Source organism: Microtus pennsylvanicus, chromosome 1 (genome assembly GCF_037038515.1).
Source record: "Microtus pennsylvanicus isolate mMicPen1 chromosome 1, mMicPen1.hap1, whole genome shotgun sequence".
Taxonomy (NCBI): Eukaryota; Metazoa; Chordata; class Mammalia; order Rodentia; family Cricetidae; genus Microtus; species Microtus pennsylvanicus.
This window is the reverse complement of record NC_134579.1, coordinates 154,536,021-154,550,402: the sequence shown is the minus strand read 5'-3', so window position 1 is coordinate 154,550,402 and position 14,382 is coordinate 154,536,021. Positions and strand designations below refer to the sequence as shown.

Below are 14,382 nucleotides of genomic sequence, written 5' to 3'. Positions count from 1 at the left end.
CTATTCTCTCCAAGACCTTTATCATAAAGGGGTGTTGAATTTTGTCCAATGCTTTTTCAGCATCTAATGAGATGATCATATGATTTTTTCTTTCAGTTTATTTATATGGTGGATTACATTGATAGATTTTCGTATGTTGAACCAGCTCTGCATCTCTGGGATGAAGCCTACTTGATCATAATGGATAATTTTTCTAATGTGTTCTTGGATTCAGTTTGCCAGTATTTTGTTGAGGATTTTTGCGTCGATGTTCATGAGTGAGATTGGCCTGTAATTCTCTTTCCTGGTTGAGTCTTTGTGTGGTTTTGGTATCAAAGTAACTGTAGCTTCATAGAAGGAGTTTGGTAATGACCCTTCTGTTTCTATATTGTGGAATACATTAAGGAGTATAGGAATTAGCTCCTCTTGGAAGTTCTGGTAGAATTCCGCATTGAAACCATCTGGTCCTGGGCTTTTTTTGGTAGGGAGGTTTTTGATAACCTCTTCTAATTCTTCGTGACTAACAGGTCTGTTTAGATTGTTCAACTGGTCCTGGTTTAACTTTGGTATATGGTATTTATCTTAAAAAGTGTCCATTTCTTTTATATTTTCCAATTTTGTGTTATACAGGCTTTTGTAGTAAGATCTAATGATTCTCTGAATTTCCTCTGTGTCTGTGGTTATGTCCCCCTTTTCATTTCTGATCTTATTTGTTTGTGTGTTCTCTCTCTGTCGTTTAATTAGTTTGGATAGGGGTTTGTCGATCTTGTTGACTTTCTCCAAGAACCAGCTTTTTGTTTCATTGATTCTTTGGACTGTTTTCTGTGTTTCTATTTTGTTGATTTCGGCCCTCAGTTTTATTATTTCCAGTCTTCTACTTCTCTTGGGCGCATCTGCTTCTTTTTTTTCTAGAGCTTTCAGGTGTGTTGTTAAGTCCCCAATGTATGCATTTTCCGTTTTCTTTAAGTGGGCACTTAGTGCTATGAACTTTCCTCTTAGCACTGCTTTCATTGTGTCCCATAGGTTTGAGTATGTTGTCTCTTTATTTTCATTAAATTCAAGGAAGACTTTAATTTCTTTCTTAATTTCTTCCTTGACCCAGGTGTGGTTCAGTAGTTGACTGCTCAGTTTCCATGAGTTTGTCGGCTTTCTGAGGGTAGCATTGTTGTTGCCTTCTAACTTTAATCCGTGGTGATCAGATAGGACACAGGTGGACACTGATATTTTTTTGTACCTGTGGAGGTTTCCTTTGTTTCCAAGTATGTGGTCAATTTTTGAGAAGGTTCTATGAGCTGCAGAGAAGAAGGTATATTCTTTCCTTTTTGGGTGGAATGTTCTATAGATGTCTGTTAAGTCCATTTGCTTCATTACCTCCAATAATTCTCTTAATTCTCTATTAGGTTTCTGTCTGATTGACCTGTCCCTTGGAGAGAGAGGTGTGTGTGTGTGGTTTGATGTCTGCTTTGAGTTCTAGTAATATTTCTTTTACATAAGTAGGTGCTTTTATATTGGGGGCGTAGATATTCAGAATTGAGACGTCATCCTGATGAATTGTTCCTGTTATGAGTATAAAGTGACCATCTCGGTCTCTTCTGATTGATTTTAGTTTGAAGTCAGTTTTGTTAGAAATTAATATGGCCACACCTGCTTTTTTCTTAGGACCATTTGCTTGAAACACCTTTTCCCAACCCTTTACTCTGAGTAGGTGCCTGTCTTTGTGGTTGAGATGTGTTTCTTGCAAACAGCAGAATGTTGGATCCTGTTTTCGTATCCAATCTTTTAGCCTGTGCCTTTTTATAGGTGAATTGAGCCCATTAATATTAAGTGATATTAATGACCAGTGGTTGTTTACTCCGGTTATTCTTATTGCTTTTGGTAGTAGAGATTGTGTGTCTCCCTTCTTTGAGATGTGCTGGTGAAGGGTCACTAGATGGCTGGGTTATTGTAGGCAGTGTTGGCCGTGTTGGATTCCTTGGGTTGCGATTTTCCTTCTATTACTTTCTGTAGGGCTGGATTTGTGGCTACGTATTGTTTAAATTCATTCTTATCCTGGAATGTCTTGTTTTCTCCATTGATAATGAACGATAGCTTGGCTGGTATAGTAGTTTGGGTTTGCATCCATGGTCTCTTAGCTTCTGCAGTACATCTATCTAGGACCTTCTGGCTTTCATAGTTTCCATAGAGAAGTCAGGTGTAAGTCTGATCGGTTTACCTTTATAAGTTACTTGCCCTTTTTCCTTTGCAGCTCTTAATATTCTTTCTTTAACCTGTATATTTTGTGTTTTGATTATTATATGGTGAGGAGATGTTTTTCTGTGATCCAGTCTGTTTGGTGTTCTGTATGCTTCTTGAATATTTAAATGAATATCTTTCTTTAAGTTGGGAAAGTTTTCTTCCATAATTTTGTTGAATTTATTTTCTGGGCCTTTGAGCTGTGACTCTTCTCCTTCTTCTATTCCTATTATTCTTAAGTTTGGATTTTTTATTGTGTCCCATATTTCCTGAATGTTTTGTGTTGAGAATTTGTTGGCTTTGCTGTTTTCTTTGATCTGTTCGTTTATTTTCTCTATGGTGTCCTCAGCATCTGAGATTCTTTCTTCTATCTCTTGTATTCTATTGATTATGCTTGTTTCTGTAGACTCTGCTCGTTGACCTAGATTTTCCATATCCAGCTGGTCCTCAGTTTGTATTTTCTTCCTTGCCTTCACTTCAGTTTTCAATTCTTGAACTGTTTCCATTACCTGTTTGATCGTTTTATCTTGGTTTCCCAGGGTATCATATACATATTTACTCATTTCTTCAAACTTTTTGTTATACTTCTCATCCATTTCTATAAGGGCATTTTTTTACATGTTGTTTAAGGGAATCTATTGCGTTCATAAAGTCAATTTTTTCCACTTCTTCTGTGTTAGATTGCTCAAATACTTCTGTTGTAAGATCCATGGGTTCTGGTGTTTTCATGTTGTTTTTCAGATTTTTGGGTGAGTTCTTGCCTTGGCGTCTGCCCATCTCCTCCTATTAATCCTATCTAATGGGTCTTTTAAAAACCGGGTCAGGTTTCCCTGCTGGCCCAGGGCTCCGCTTACATAATGCCCTCGCTCTGTTTCCTGGTTCCTGCCGCAGGCCAAGAACCCTCTCACCCCTCCAAAGGGTCTTCAGGACAGAACCAGGCTCCCCGTTTGCCAGTGACCTGGCCAACCAAAGGCCTACCTCTTTGATTTGATTGTAGTAGGGCGATCTGCTCTCCTTATTGCACGCCTGGCCCTGCCGCTTGTGTCTGCTGCTGCGCTGGTCTCCCAAAGCCTCTTCCTGAATGCGCTGTCGCTACACCGCGTCTGGCCGCCACTACGCCTCTGTGCGTCTCTGTGGTTTTCCTTATAGTATTTTCTGTAAGACTGGGTTGTGGCTATGTATTGTTTAAATCTGTTTTTGTCCTCGAGTATCTTGTTTTCTCCTATCAATGGTGAATGCAAGCTTTGCTGGGTATAGTAGTCTGGGCTTGCATCCATGGTCTCTTAGTGTCTGCAGCACATCTATTCAAGACCTTTTGGCTTTCATGATTTCCATTGAGAAGTCAAGTGTAATTCTGATAGGTTTCCCTTTATATGTTACTTGACCTTTTCCCCTTGCAGCTCTTAATATTCTTTCCTTATTCTGTATGTTTTGTGTTTTTATTATTATATGGCAAGGGGGTGTCTTTTATTTTATTTTTTGATCCAGTCTATTTGGTGTTCTGTAAGCTTCTTTTACCTTCATAGGAATATCCTTCTTTAGGTTGGAAAGGTTTTCTTCTATAATTTTGTTCAATATATTTTCTGTGCCCTTGAGCTGGAGTTCTCCTTCTTCTACCCCTATTATTCTTAGGTTTTGTCTTTTCCTAGCATCCCAGATTTCCTGGATGTTTTCTGTTAAGAATTTGTTGGATTTGATGTTTTCTTTGATCAATGAGTCTATTTCCTCCATAGTATCTTCAGTGCCTGAGATTCTTTCTTCTATCTCTTGTATTCTGTTGGTTATACTTGTCTCTGTAGTTCCTGTTCATTTACCCAGATTTTCCATATCCAGCCTTCCCACAGTTTGTGTTTTCTTTATTGCCTTCATTTTGGTCTTCAAGTCTTGAAGTGCTTCCTTTACCTGTTTGATTGCTTTTTCTTGGTTTTCTTGGGTATCTTTGAGGATTTATTAATTTCTTCCTACTTTTATTTGTCTTCTTTTCCATTTCTTTAAGGAAGTTTTCCACTTCTGTTTAAAGGTCTCCATCATTTCTATCAGGTTATGTTTTAAGTTATTTTCTTCTGCTTCCTCTGGTTTAGGATGTTCAAGTCTTCCTGTTGCGTGTTTGCTAGATCATTGTTGCTTTTCAGGATGTTGCAGGAATTCTTGCACTGGTGCCTACCCTTCTCTTCCTTCAAATGAGGCCAGCAGAGTCTTGGCATCTTGATCCATTCTTTGCTGTGGCTCTTTAAGTACTTGGGAGTTTTTCTTGGTCTGCTCTCTCTTAGGTCCACTCAGCAGTGATGCAGACTGTGTTGCAGGGTTCCACGGACCTTACAGGCAACAAAACTTTGTATTACTTTACGAATTTGTCTGTCATCCCTGTGCAGGGTCCATGGTGATCTTCTCTGTATCATTCCAATTTCAGTGTATGTGTTGCTGAAGCAAGCACAATATTATTCTTTTTTAAAAAAAAGTAAAAATTTTATACTTAAATTACAACAATACTAAATATATATTTTAAAACATCTTTTGGAAATATTTAGTATTTGTAAGGGTATAAAACATCTTAAGTTCATAAAAGGTTTTATTATAATTCAATTTTGATAATAAGTAGCTTTAATGGACAACAAGTACTCAATTCATTTCCCAAAATTTCAGCTTCCTTCCCTGTCCTGTTTGTATGTAAAATTCAGGCCACAGGCCTTATTCTTCTAGAGCTGCTACAACATCTAGATACAGTTTGCCTGGCTACCAAACTCAGAAAACTGATAAACTCACAAAACAGATTTAAAAAAAAATATCCCATACTTAATTAAATTCACTCTCTGACAACTGCTGTTGGAAATCATTTGCCTATGTCTCCTGGTAAATGATTAGGAATAAAAATTATGTACAGTTCAACTTTAAGTTGTGAGGATAAAAAAAAGTCTTAGGGTCTAAAAAGGTGTATTAATATGTATAAATGAAAGTTATAAAGGTCCAAGGATGTTGTTGTAGAAGGCTGCTTGTTTGTTCCTGGCTGCTCAGCCCCAAAATAATCACACAGAAACTATATTATTTGCAATACTCTTTGGCCAATAGCTTAAGTGTATTTCTGGCTAACTCATATATCCTAAACTAACTCATCTCTGTAGTGATGAGACGAGCAGGCCTACTTTTTGTCCCACCCGGCTTCCACATGGCTAGCTTTACACCCGAAATAACAACACATAAATTGTATTCTTTTAAACACTGCTTGGCCCATTAGCTCTAGCCTCTACTTGGATAACTCTCACATCTTGCTTAACCCATATCTAATAATCTGTGTAGTTCCAATAGGTGGTGGCTTATCAGGAAGATTCTAGTGTACGTCCATTTTGGGCTGGAGCTTCATCGTGTCTGCTCAGAGAGGAGAGGCATGGTGATTGCCTCACTTCCTCCCATTATTCTGTTCTGTTTACTCCACCTACCTAATTTTCTGTCCTATCAAGGGCCAAGGCAGTTTCTTTATTAACCAATGAAATCAACTCAAAACAGATTGACAAATGACCTTCCCACATCACATCTTCATTAATCTGTGTATTACAATGTAGCTGTGGCTTACTGGTAGTTTTGGCATGTCTGTCTCTGGCAGAGGCTCTGTGACCTTTTCTGACTCTGCCTTCTTTTTCTCAGCATTTAGTTTAGTTTTTCCCACCTATCTCTGTTTTGCTCTGCTATAGGCCCAAAGCAGTTTTATTTATTAATCAATGACAATCACAGCATACAGAGGAGAATCTCACATCAGGATGTGAAACTTGAATTGTAATAAGAAAGTGACTTAGGTACTTCAATGCAAATTATTTATCACATGTTAATAGGATATGTAAATGTAAATTATAGAGGTCTGAGGACATCAAGCCCTGGATTGTGAGGATCTAAAATGGTTGGGGCTTTTTTGGCTGTTTTTTTTTTAAAATTGTAGTTTTTATTTATTGGTGAAATGTAGGAATTTTAAAATGCTTAAACTGTGTTCATGGCACTTATGAAAAATGTTACACATGGCTTGGCAAATGTGGCATCTATCATCTATCTATCTATCTATCTATCTATCTATCTATCTATTTGGGTGTTTCAAGAGTGTTTCTGCACTGGAACTTGCTTTGTAGATCAGGCTGGCCTTGAACTCACAGAGATCTGCCTGCCTCTGCCTCCTGAGTATTGAGCATGGTAGTTTATATAAATATTTCATATTAGAAGTCTACTCGGGATCCTAAGGGATTTGCCATTGTGGAGTTTGAAAGAAAAGATATAGGTGCTATGCATCTGTCTTACTTAGGGTTTCTATTGTGTTTTTCCCACTCTTTCATTGAGTGGGCTTTAAACCCAATCAGATATTGGTTTGTTACTCCCTTATACTTTGTGCCACTATTGCACCAACCTTACAGGCAGGTCACTCTTGTAGAAGGAAGGGTTTGTAGCTGGCTTGGTATTTACGTTCCTCCTTTGGCAGTATGGAAAGGACATTCTAGTACCTAAATACTAGTCCATATGAGCAAAGGCCCTAAGTAGATACTAAGTCAACTTCTCCATTTTCAACAAGTTGTATGCCTGTTGTTCTCATCAATGAGGCCTTACTGTCAGTTTGTGAAAAGCCACCAATAGTTATGGCAATAGTGTGGGTTCTTTGGGGGTTCCCATGTTACCCCTTTTGTCAAAAATCTTGATTAGATGTAACCAATTTTGAGTACTGCAAACTTCATTGGTAATAAGAGAAGTCAATTGGGGGCTCTGTCTTCCCTATTATTTGTCAACTACATTTAGATCATATATATATATATATATATATATATATATATATATATATATATATAAATAATGGGAAGCTTCTACTGCATTAGGTTTTCAGGTGATCTCTCAAGTGTTTCTGAGTTTTAGCTGTCCCAGACGATTCCCTTTGTCATTCTCCCCTTTCCTCTTCCTGTTTGATCCTCCCATTTCTGTCCCCTCCCCTCATCCATCCGTAACTATCTATTCTATTTCCCCTTTCTAGGGAAGTTCATCGCTCCTTATTACCTTAATCTCTACCTAATCACTGTTTTATATACTCATTGTTTTTAAAGCTCACTTATCAATGACTTAATTGATAACATCTACATATAAATAAATACATACAATATTTGACTTTCTGGTCTGAGATACTGCACTGAGTTACTTCTAGTTCCTCCCATTTACCTATAAATTTTGTGATTTCATTTTTATAATGGCAGATAATATTCTGCTGTCTAATTGTCTGATATTTTTCCTTATCCATTCATCTATTGACAGGCATCTAGGTTGTTTCAATTACTGACTACATTGAATAAAGCAGCAATAAACATGGACCAGCAAGGACTCTGTGGTAGAATAAAGCACCCTTTGGTTATAGGCCTAAGAGTGGTATATCTGAACCCTGAGGTAGATCATTTCCTGTTTCTCTAATGAACTGCCCTACTGATTTACATAATGGCTGTACAAATTTTTATTCCCACCAGCAATGGATTAGTATTCCACATTCTCATTAGCAAGAACTGTCATTTGTTTACTGAATGATGTAAGGATATGGTAGTTTGAATGTAGTTGGCTGCCATAATCTCATAGGGAATGGCAATATTGGGAGGTGTGGCTTTGTTGGAGTAGGTATGACCTTCTTGGAGAAAGTGTGTCACTGTTCGGGAAGTCTTTGAGGTTTCCAATGATGAGGATACTACTGCGCAGTTTCTCAGTTGGCTTCCCATTGCTTGCAAGATGTAGCACTTTCAGTTACTCCTTCAGCACCACTTCTGCCTGTATGCTCCATGCTCCTGCCTTAATGGCAATGGACTGAACCTCTGAAACTGTAAGGTGCTATCTCAACGATATATTTTTCACTTATAAGAGTTGATTTGGTCATGGTGTCTCTTCACAGGAATAAAAGTCCTAACTCAGTGGCACCAGAAACTGGGGTATTGCTGTGGTAGGCATGGTCATGCTTTTGTTTGGACATTGGTACTTTGGGTTTGGAAAGCAAGAGAATACTTTAAGCAGTATCTAATGGGCCATTCAAGGAGGAGCATGGAAGTCAGTGATACTGGGCATGATTTGATGAACTGTAGTGATCAAGAGGTTTCAGAGGAGATTGTATCATGTGGCCTAGAGACTGGTCTTGTGATACTTTGGTCAAGAAGTGGCTGCTCTTTCTTTTTTTCAAAGAGTCAGCCTGACGCTAAAGTGAAGGGTTTTGGGTCAGTTCTGTTGGCAGAAGAAATCTCAAAAGCATCTAGTATAGACTCTCTTATGTGGTTATCAGTAGTAACTCTAATGAAGATTCATAATGAAAAGGAGCAAGCTAAGCAGAGTAAATTACAGAATATAAATTTTGAAAAGAAAAGGAGCACCAGAAAGACAAAAGGAGCTAAAATCTGTATTCACATTAATAAATGGATTAAGAAATGGAAGAAACTGAGCAGTGATCTCAGGGCAAAATACCACCCAAGTAAGTTTCCAATTTGTGAAAAGTAACTTAAAAAAAAAGCTGAGAGCTTGGTGTGGTGTGCACATCTTTAAGCTCAGCACTGAGAAGAAAGAGGCTAATGAAGCTCTGAGTTTGAAGCCAACCTATTCTGCAGAGCAAGTTTCAGGAGAGTCAAGCTTAGGCAGCACAGGACAGAAAGCTGGTAAAAAAAAAGTTATTGAATACTGGGGTCATGTTTCAGCCTCAATAGACAGCAGAAATTGGCAGCTTTGGCTGTGTGGTCCTGGCCTTAGCGATAAGGATAGAAACAGGGTATAGAATTTGCCCCTGTGCCTAAATAAAGCTGTTGAGACCAGGCATGTGTCAGGGGTGTCCCTGAATGGAAGCCTAGAGAGGCCATTGAGTGAATCTGTGAGGGATTGTCTTAGAGAAACCAAGAAATTAAAGAGATGCCAGAGTTGTGGGATACTGTTTTGTTATGTTGTGAGACTCCAGTCAATCACCAGAAGCCAGAATCCAATAGAAACACAACAGGACATTTATTGAAGCAGATCTGAACATGGGCAGTGACTCCACACTTAGGAGACTGAGTGCAGTCCTGAGTATTCTAGAGTAGTGTTTATAGAGGAAAAAACCACAAGTAGGAGTCACAAGCTTTGGCATTACTCATAAGGTCTTGGGGTAGTTGATATTTAACCTGATTGGCTATGGGGAGCAGGGAAGTACACAGTTGAAGGGTAGGGTCATAAAAAGTGCATCAGGCATGGTTAGGGCATGTGGTTAATAGTTGTCATCAGTGATACCCAGGGAGAAGTTCAATCTGTTTCAGGAAGTTGGGGTCATGGAGAGGGCATAAGAGGGGTGGTCTTAGTTTAGTTCAAATTTGGCCATCACAATACCTGTCAATAAGGGCTGTTAATGGGGAGTAGAATCAGTTCAAGAGAAAGCAGTGTGTTGCAATCAACAAGGCTGAAAGGAGTTGGAGAATTGCAAAGTGTTCTGACATCAGACATAGAGATGCAGTTTGGAGTTTGCCCAGCTGACTTTTGGTCTTTGTTTGGTCCAGTATTTCCTTATGCTCCCTACCCTGCATTTTGGAAAAGGAATGCATATCCTGTGCCAATATATGTTAGAAGTATGGGATCTACTTTATTTGAATTTTACAGGTGATTGAGGTTGAGATTACATAAATCTTAGAAGATATTTTGAACTTTGGGCTTTTAAATATTGTTGAGACTGTGACAGACTATGGGGACATTTGAAGTTGTACAAAATGCATTTTTAATTATGATATTGTTGCAAGCTTATGGGTACCAGGGAGTAGAGAGTGGTAGTTTGCTTTAAATTAGCCCCCATATTCTTATAGTAAATGGTACAATTAGGAGATGTAGTTTTGTTGTAGAGGATATAGCCTTGTTGGAGGAAGTATGTCACTGTGGTAGTGGGCTTTGAGGTCCCCTATGCTCAAAATACTGACTAGTGTCTCAGTCAACTTCCGGTTGCTTACAAATATAGGATGTTCAGCTGCTCCTCCAGCACCATATGTACCTGTATGATACCATGAAATCTCAAAGCAGTTTTGGTTTGTATTTCCCAGATGGCTAAGGATATTGAACATTTTTAAAAGTGTTTCTCTAATAGAAGAGAAAGTGGGAAGTACCGTACAAAAGATGGGCACAGGAGATCGCTTCCTATGTGTAACCCCAACAGCACAGACATTAAGGACAACATTGAATAAATGGGACCTACTAAAACTGAGAAGCTTTTGTAAAGCAAAGGACACTGTCACCAAGACAAAAAGGCAACCTACTGACTGGGAGAAGATCTTCACCAACCCTGCAACAGACAAAGGTCTGATCTCCAAAATATATAGAGAACTCAGGAAACTAGACTTTAAAATGCTAATTAACCCAATTAAAAAATGGGGCACTGATCTGAACACAGAATCTCAGCAGAGGAAGTTCAAATGGCCAAAAGACACTTAAGGTCATCAACCTCCTTAGCGATCTCGGAAATGCAAATCAAAACAACTTTGAGATATCATCTTACACCTGTCAGAATGGCTAAAATAAAAAACTCCAATGATAGCCTTTGCTGGAGAGGCTGTGGAGGAAGGGGTACCCTCATCCATTGCTGGTGGGAATGCAATCTTGCGCAACCACTTTGGAAATCAGTGTTTTGGTTTCTCAGGAAATTCGGGATCAACCTACCCCTGGACCCAGCAATACCACTCCTGGGAATATACCCAAGAGATGCCCTATCATATGACAAGAGCATTTGTTCAACCATATTCATAGCAGTATTATTTGTAATAGCCAGGACCTGGAAACAACCTAGATGCCCCTCAATGGAAGAATGGATGAAGAAAGTGTGGGATATCTACACATTAGAGTACTACGCTGCGGTAAAAAACAATGACTTCTCGAATTTTGCATACAAATGGATGGAAATAGAAAACACTATTCTGAGTGAGGTAACCCAGACCCCAAAAGATGAATATGGGATGTACTCACTCATAATTGGTTTCTAGCCATAAATAAGGGTCACAGAATCTACAATTGGTGATCCTAAAGAAGCTAAGTAAGAAGGTGAAACAAAGGAAAAACATACAGTTATCCTCTTGGCTATGGGAAGTAGACAAAATTGCTGGGGAGAAAATTGGGATCTTGGGGGTGGGGTGGGATGGGGGTAAGGGGAGACGGGGAGAGAAAAGGGAGAAGGGGAGGATGGGGGGAACTTGGGGAAAAAGGAGGATTGGGATAAAGGAAGGTTGGATAGGAGAGCACGGAAGCACAATTCTTAGTTAAGGGAGCCACCTTAGGGTTGGCAAGAGACTTGAACCTAGAGTGGCTCCCAGGAGCCCAAGCCGAGGTCCCCAGTTAGTTCCTTGGGCAGCTGAGGATAGGGAACCTGAAATGACCCTAGCCTATAGCAATACTGACGAATATCTTGCATATCATCATAGAACCTTCATCTGGTGATAGATGGAGATAGAGACAGAGACCCACACTGGAGCACTGGACTGAGCTCCCAAGGTCCCAATGAGGAGCGGAAGGAGGGAGAACATGAGCAAAGAAGTCGGGACCATGGGTGTTACGGGAGGTCCTCCCACTCCTCCAGCCTATCACTGCTGAGATACCAGCCCATTGGGGCGTGGTCTCTCTCCCTTTAAAAAAGCAGCCACTTCCCTCTCCTCTCTCTCTTCACTTCCTGCTCCGCCGGCGACTAGACTTCCTTCCTGGTTGCGCAGAGGGCTGACGGTGATCTGTAAGTTTTTTCCCCTTTAAATAAATACCACCCTATTAATCATAATTCCAAACTGGTGTGGCATTGTTTATGACTTACATCTTAAATTGGCGCCCAACGTTTGGTTTTAGAACCTCTCCTTTTCCCGCTCGGCTGCTGGCCGCGAGTTCGGCTTGGCGGGAGCCCTCCCTTCCTCAGCCGCCGCCTGTGCCTTGCAGCGGCGGCCTTGGCCTCCCCACGTGGATTTAAACTCCACAGGCCCGCGTAGTCTCTGCCCACGTGGTTTGCTCTTTTCTGAGACGTTTTAAATCTCCCTTGCAAGCACAGCTCTTAAGTGGTGTGAACCAGAGCATGCAGTTGCTGAAAGCTGCAACCCCTCAGGGTGACTCTGTCATGTGGAGGCATAAGTGGCTTCCAGGTTGCTCTTCTCTACCCCTGGATTCTGGTTTCTGGTTCCATCTCTGGAATTGATTTAATTACATTTACTTTGTTGAGCAACTTACATTTTCCAGTTTTTAATAAATACTAGGCGGACTCTGAAACAGGACCCTGTTTTCGTCGAGACTTGGCAACAGTGCCACCTGCTGGATAATAGGTAATATGGTATTTCTCGTTTCCAACGCGAATTTTACTGTTCTGGTTACCAATACAATGGGTTATATCATGCAAGGTTTATATGACTATGGGGATAACTTAATTTACTGGTTACTAGGTTTCAGTATTCTTTTGAATATTCTATCATTTAGGAAGATCATGGCACTCCTAAGAACCATACAATCTTTACTAGAAACTCATGCAGGTCAGGAGATTCAGGATTAAAAAGAGACAATAATAAGACAATAATAAGAAGACTTGAAATGATTGAAGAAATGATTGGAGCTGGTGAACAGAGTAATAAGGCACAAGGACAGGATACAATGCCAACACCAGCTATTAGAACTGGCTTACCCAAGGTTTTAGCGGCATACCCTATACTTAATTCTGACAAAGCGTCAACTTCTAAAGGCTCAAAGGGAGTCAGAGAAGCTAGATGGACACCAATAGCAATGAATGATCTGAAAGAAATTAAGCAAGCTATTGTTAATTTTGGCTTGCACTCTGCATATGTAAAGGAAATGATAAGGAGTTGGGCTTCTAATGCTAGAGCTACCCCCCATGATTTCCATCAGGTAGTGTCTGCAGTTTTAGATAATGGACTTTCCTTGATGTTTGGAATTTATTTCAGAGAAGAATCCAAACATATGGAACAGCAAGGAAGAGCAAAAGGTATTGAGGTTTCCCAAGATCAAATTCTTGGTGCAGGAGAATATGCTGATCCACAGGTCCAAGCTCTTTATGATGATGAAGTACTGTGTCTATGTCACCAAGCAGCTTTAAATGCTTGGAATAGGATACAAGATCCAGCAAAAAGGGTTGAATCATATACCAGAATTAGGCAGGGACAGAGAGAACCCTTTATTGACTTTTTGCAAAGATTGATTAAGGCTCTGGACATAGGGGTAACAGACCCAGAAGCTAGACGAATACTTCTTGAATCTCTAGCTTTTGAGAATGCAAACATAGAATGCAAAAAGATAATTGGGCCTTTAAAGTCTAGATCAGCACCTATGGATGAATGGATTCAGCATTCAATGAATGTTGAGACGTTTAGCTATAACGATGAATCTTGGGTAGGAGAAGCGATTTCCACAGCAATGAGGAGACATCAAACTGCCAGGTGTTTTAATTGTGGTAAATTAGGATATCTGAAAAGGGATTGCAGGCACAGAATTTCTAGGAATAATATCTCCTCTGGGAATGACAAAAATAGGAGACCTAGGCCTTCAGGTATATGTAGGAGATGCGGTAAAGGCCGACATTGGTCCAACGAATGCAGGTCAACAACAGACAAACAAGGCAACCCGATACCGTCGGGAAACTCCTTGAGGGGCCTCTCACAGGCCCCCAAGCCAACAGTGGCCCAGTCATTCCCAGTCACAGTGGAGAACGTGCCTCACCAAGAAAATTAAAAGCTCCAATTTCTGCTGTAAAAAGTAATACTGGTCTAAATGATGAAATCCATGTGGAGGATGAGTCAAAAAACCCAGTTGGACAGAGTAAACGTATATTTTGGCAGACTTCTATTAATGATCAAAGACCAAAGCTAAGAGTCTGTATAAATGGCACTTTTATTGAAGGCTTATTAGACACAGGTGCGGATATAAGTATCATTACGCCAGAATCTTGGCATCCGAATTGGCCTCTTCAAGAGGTAGATGTTCAGTTCCTGGGAATTGGAACCCTATCTCGTGTAAAACAAAGCACAAGATGGGTTGAATGCATAGGGCCCGAAGGGCAAATAGGAAGACTAAGGCCATATATAGCCAATATTGCCATAAATTTATGGGGCCGTGACCTGCTACAGCAATGGAATACCCAGATGAACATTCCTGTAGTTCCAGGAACTCATAATTCTGGGAAGGATAGGATGAGGTATTATGGAAAAAGGT

General features: G+C 40.0%; 1 non-coding gene across 1 annotated transcript; it reads right to left on the bottom strand.

Moving 5' to 3' along the window:
- Nucleotides 1–4,538: 4,538 nt before the first annotated feature.
- On the bottom strand, nt 4,539–4,645 carry LOC142842766 (U6 spliceosomal RNA). The gene has a single exon (XR_012909446.1). It is a non-coding gene; the product is annotated as a U6 spliceosomal RNA (small nuclear RNA).
- Between the last annotated feature and the right edge of the window lie 9,737 nt (nt 4,646–14,382).